The sequence below is a fragment of the Chrysochloris asiatica genome, unplaced genomic scaffold (genome assembly GCF_000296735.1).
Source record: "Chrysochloris asiatica unplaced genomic scaffold, ChrAsi1.0 scaffold00007, whole genome shotgun sequence".
Taxonomy (NCBI): Eukaryota; Metazoa; Chordata; class Mammalia; order Afrosoricida; family Chrysochloridae; genus Chrysochloris; species Chrysochloris asiatica.
In genome coordinates, this window is record NW_006408525.1 from 33286718 (window position 1) to 33292666 (window position 5949).

At 37.2% G+C, this 5949-nt stretch overlaps 1 pseudogene; it reads right to left on the bottom strand.

Annotated features, from left to right (window-relative positions):
- Positions 1-5385, bottom strand: part of LOC102827441 — a 28044-nt pseudogene extending 22659 nt beyond the window's left edge.
- Between the last annotated feature and the right edge of the window lie 564 nt (positions 5386-5949).

Sequence of the window (5949 nt, forward strand, 5' to 3'; positions counted from 1 at the left end):
ATCTTTACGGGAGTAGAAAGCCTCATCTTTCTCCCGCGGAGCGGCTGGTAGTTTCGAACCGCTGACCTTAAGGTTCGCAGCCCGATTCGTAAATACAATAATCAGAATATGTTAGGTAGTTCTTGTAGTAGACATAAGGATGCAATAAATAGTCCAGAGGGACCAGGAGCCCATGCTTCACTTCATTGGGATTTGGCTGGGCCTGGAAGTCTTCATTTATAATAACCACAACTGAGGTTATCAATGTCTTTGTATCAAAACTCTGTGATACCCAGTGGCAGGTGACCTCCTCTTGATACGGATTCTGCCCCACTTCATCCTGGGCTTCCCAGAGAGCCGTGGCTGCCTCATCCACATCTGCAGGTTCAAACTTGCCTCCCAGGAAACTAACTTCTCCTGGGGACCTTTGTAGCTTCTCTGACTGTTGGGTGAATCAATTTCCTTCCTTAGTCAAAGTAGTACAAGGACAGAACATTTGTTAGGTAACAAGTGAGAAAACTTGGTCCCAATATCATGCTTTTTTAAAGTGGGCCTTAGTATCATCTATCAAACTGTTCCTGCCTAGCTCCTGTGGTGGGTGGGCTCACTGCAAGACACTTGGTTAAATTTGTTTTCAGATTTTTCAGACTGAGGTCCTTCAAGGGGGCTCAAGTAAAGGCTATGTTTTTCTTTTTGTACACTTCTTGGTTTGAGTATCAAGGTTCTATAATCAATGGAATTTCCCCTCTTTAACTGGTTTCTGAAAGCTTGTATAAGGTTGGAATAATTTGTTTCTTGAAAGTTTTGTAGCACTTGCCTACATAACCATTTGGGTCTTGTGTTTTCCTCATAGAAATATGTTTAACTATTGATTCTGTTTTTGTACTGATTATAGGATCATCAATTTTTTTTTTCTTGAGTCAGTTCAGTAAATTGTATGTTTCTAAAAATTTGCCATACTTGTATAAGTTTTCAAATATATTTATAGATAGTTTTAGTATTCTCTTATTTCAATTTCTATTAGATGTGTTAGGTCCCTTTTTCCATATGCTGAAGAAATAAATCTATATGCTGAATAAATTCATATGCTAAACAAATAATATGAGAAGCTGGGAGATATGAAGAATATGGTATCAGGATTAATGGAAAATTCATCAGCAACCTGAGATGACACACCTTTTTTTTTTCTGTAATTTATTTTATATTTTTGTTGTTGAGCTGGTATAAATGAAAATGTTTTGAAACAATTACTGATAACACTTACTACAGCCTTCAGTATGGATTGTGCCTGAACATAAAATCCTTAATATTGAACTAGTAAACAACATCATGAAAAATGGAGTACAAATTGAAGTTGTCAAGGATTTCATTCCTCCTAGATCAGCAGTCCATATCAATGGAAGCAACAGTCAAAGAATCAGATGGCAAATTGTACTGAGCAAATCTAGATTACGATCACAGTCAAATAACGTAATAATTTGGTGGGAACACGATTAAACCAACTTTTGCAGTATTTTAACTTACTAGACAATTATCTAAATCCCCAATCTACTGGGAATTGTGCTGTCTTAAGGAGTACTGGTTGGTGCAAATGGTTAAACATTCAGTTAGTACCTGGAAGATTGTATGTATATGTTTGTGTGTGTGTACTATCTTATCTCCCAGGTTTGAAAGCACCTCTTTCCCCAGTGTCAAGGGAATAAATCGTAATTGTATACCTGCCCTTTACTCCACTAGACAAGCCTTACTGTGCATTTGTTTTTTTCCTAGCAATTGGGGATGAGGATATATAAACATTAACACTTTTCTTCCATATTTTTGAACACTTAGATAGTTTTTAATATTGTCAACTATACTTGCCTTCCCTGTTTTTTGAAGGAGAGAAAGTTAACGTTGAAGATATGAAAACATATCTAGAAGATTTTGGGATAGAAGTCACATCTGAAGAATGCTTAGAACTGGCGAAATGTTTACAAATTGATGGTGAGCATTTCAAATACTATTAGAACTTTTGAAGAAGGTGGTTGTTGTTATTGCTAGGTGCCATCAAGTTGGAACCAACTCATGACGACCTTATGCACAGCAGAATGAAACATTGCCTGATCCTGGGCCAACCTCACTACTGTTGCCACACTTGAGTCCATCGATGCTGCCACTTGGCCAATCCATCTCGTTGGGGGTCTTCCTTTTTTTTCTCTGACCCCCCACCTTACCAAACATGATATCCTTCTCCAGTGACTGGTCCCTCCTGACAATATGTCCAAAGTATGAGACTAAGTTTGGCCACTTTGGCCTCCAAGGAGCACTCTGGCTGCACTTCTTCCAAAACGGATCTCTTGGTTCTTTTGGCAGCCTATGGCACTTTCAGTATTCTCCTCCAACACCATAACTCAAAGGCATCAATTCTTCTATGGTCTTCTTTATTCACTGTCCAGCTTCCGCATGCATATGAGGTTATTGAAAATACTATGGCTTGGGTCAGGTGCACCTTAGTCCTGAAGCTGACATCTTTGCTCTTCAACACTTTAAAAAAGTGTTGTGCAGCAGATATGCCTAATGCAATATGTCATTTGATTTCTTGACTACTGCTTCTGTGAGTGTTGATAGTTGATCCAAGAAGAATGAAGTCCTTGACAACGTCAATCCTTTCTCTGTTGATAAGAATGTTGTTTACTGGTCCAGTGGTGAGGATTTTTGTTTTCTTTACATTGAGATGTAATCCATACCGAAAGCTGTGCTGAAGGTTAGCCTTGTGTTTTTAAGACAACTTTTAAGAGACTTATTCCTATTGGATATTCTAGTTTCAAAAAAAGAGAGAGAGAAACAACTAAGAAATTTTATCATGACTTTGTTCTTCTTTGGGAAGTGTTATTGAGTTCTGTCATTGAAAGTCAACTTCCTTGAATTCTACCATTAGACATAAAATGTTCTATTATTATATATGGTTCAGATCAGAACTGAAAATTAAGCTGAGTGATGTAAGGGAAAAAAGTGTGGGTGAGGGAAAGTTAGAGGAGAAATTAACTAACCATTTTGACTTTGCATTTCGTCAGCCATAGCTCTGCGTTTTCACCATTGCATGGTTTCAATCTCTTCAAAGTTATTTCTAAAATAAGGCCTTGTAAAGTATCTCTGTAAATCTGTGTACCCTTTCACTGTTACATGAATTCTGAGACTGCACTTTTCTTACAGATGATGGGAATGTATATCAAAGTAGATTGCTAGATGGTGTGAAATCTTTCCAAGGTGAGTAAAAAGCATAATGAGAAGAGCAATAGATAAGATCCTCCTGTCGCACATTGCTATCATTGTCCAGTTATTCTCTTTTGAATCTTACACTGTTAATATTAATTGATTCTATATTTATTCTGCTGTTTTCAAATGTAGCTGTATTTTTCAAATATGTTTTCATTTTACTGTCTAGTAAGTTTGACTTTTGTCAAATTGGCATGAAAAATAGAGTTAAATTTGGTTGTATATAAAAAAAAGTGAAGTGAAAAATGGGCAGTTGTTGCAGGCATTTCAGTAATTAAAAATGAATTAAAGTGAGCATTTAGGCCCTAACAACAGGACAGGTGAATGGTATCCACCAGTCTTTTGTCAGTTTATCATACTGTGGTGGCTTGCATGTGGCTGTGATTCTGGAAGCTATGACACTGGTATTCCAAATACAGGTAGCATCACACATAGAGGATAGGTTTCAGCAGAGGTTCTAACTAAGACAGGCTAAGAAGAAGGACGATGTGGTCCACTTCTGAAAAATTAACCACTGAAAATTTCATTAATACCAGTGGAATGTTGTCTGATATGGTGCCAGAAGATGAATCCCTCCCTTTGGAAATCATTCAAAATACAACTGGGGAAGAGCAATCTCTTCAAAGTAGACTTGATCCTGATGACATGGATAAAGCAAAGCTTCCAGGACCTTTATTTGCTGACAGGAAGCAACTCAAAATGAGAAGCAACAGCTGCAAAAATCCACCAGAACATGGAGTATATAAAGTATTAATCTAGGAAAACTGGAAGTTGTCAAAAATGAAATGGAATACATAAAGATATACTAGGTATTTGTGAGCAGAAATGGACTGGTATTGGCATTTTGAATCAGACAGTCACATGGTTTATAATGCCAGGAATGACATTCAAGAGGCATGGTATCGCATTCATCATCAAAAAGAATATTTCAAGATAAGATAATATCAATATACCTATATGGAAGATTACTTAATACAACTATAATTCAAATTTACACACCAAGCATTAAGTCAAGATAAAGAAATGGAATATTTTTACAGTTTGAAATTGATCAAATATACAATCAAGATGCATTGATAATTACTGGTCATTGAATGCAAAAGTTGGAAACAAAGAGGAAGGATTGGTAGTTGTAAAATATGGTCTTGGTGATAGAAATGACTTTGAGATTGCATTTTAGAATTTCGTAATACCAATGACTTAATTCATTGTAAATATCTTTTTCAACAACATAAATGGTGATCTGGAGTCAGAAAACCAAAAAGGAAGAACATGTTCAGCACTTCTCATGCTGAAAAAACTGAAGACAGAAATCAAGCCTTGAGTTACAATATCAAAAGATTCTATGGGCAAAATATTGACTGGTACAGGGGGTATCAAAAGAATATGGAAGGAATATTCAGTACTAGAAAGAATTGGTCAACCTTTAACCATTTCAGGTGGTAGCATATGATCAGGAACCAATGGTATTGAAGGAAGAAACCCTAGGGACACTGGAGGCATTGGCAAAAAAGCAAGCCTCCTCTAGGAATTGACATGGGAGTATGGTGACTCCTTAACCACCTGTAATATGCAGATGACACAATCTCGAATTGAAGAAGACATGAAGTATTTACCAACGAAGATCAAAGGCTATAGCTTGCAGCATGGATTACACCTCAATACAAAGAAAACAAAAATCCTCACAACTGAACCAATAAGCAACATCATGATAAATGTAGAAAAGATTAAAGTTGTCAAGGATATTATTTTACTTGGATTCACAATTGTTGTTGTTGTTAAGTGCTGTCAAGTCGGTTCCAACTCATAGGGACACTTTTAGGGTTTCTGAAGAGCAGCTGGTGAGTTTGCCATTAGTACCCATGAAAAAGCAGTCAAAAAATCAAATGACAAATTTGAACGAATCTGCAAAGACCTCTTTAAGTGTTAAAGAGCAAAAATGTCACTTTGAGGACTAAATTGCACCTGACCCAAGCCATGGTACTTTCAGTTTCTTTATATGCATGTAAAAGCTGGACTGTGAATAAGGAAGACTGGTGAGGAATTGCTGCATTTGAATTGTGGTTTTGGCAAAGACTAATGAACATACCATGACCAGAATGCTCCTTAGAAGGAAAGATGGCAATACTTCAACTCACGTGTTTTGGACATTTTATCAGGAGGGACCAGTCCCTGGAGAAGGACATCATTGAGGGTAAAATAGAGGGTCAGTGAAAAAGAGACAGAGCCTCCACAGGATGGATTGACACAGTGGCTGAAACAGTGGGCTCAAGCAGAGCAATGATTGTGAGGATGGAGCAGGACCAGCAGTGTGTCATCTGGTGTACATAGATAGGGCTGCTGTTGTGCATTGTGATGGCACCTAACAACAACATAGGACAGAAGTGTTCAATTTGTTTTCTCCACCAATATAATTCATTGGAGAATGAATTTGACCTTTGTAGGGTTGTCCTCAAATCTATGTTAAAGGAAAAGGTTACAATTCTAATTCCATTTTGTTCTCTTTAGCATGGTGGTTGATTGGTTAGCAACTAAAGAAAAGGTTATAGGTTCAAACCCACAAGAGGGTCCATGGGAGAACGATATGGCAGTCTACTTCTGTAAAGGTTACAGCTTGAAAACCTTATGAGAGTTTGACTCTGTCTTCTGAGTCACTATGAATCAGAATCAACTGTCAGCAATGGGTTATTTGTTTTGTTTTTTATTTACTTCATC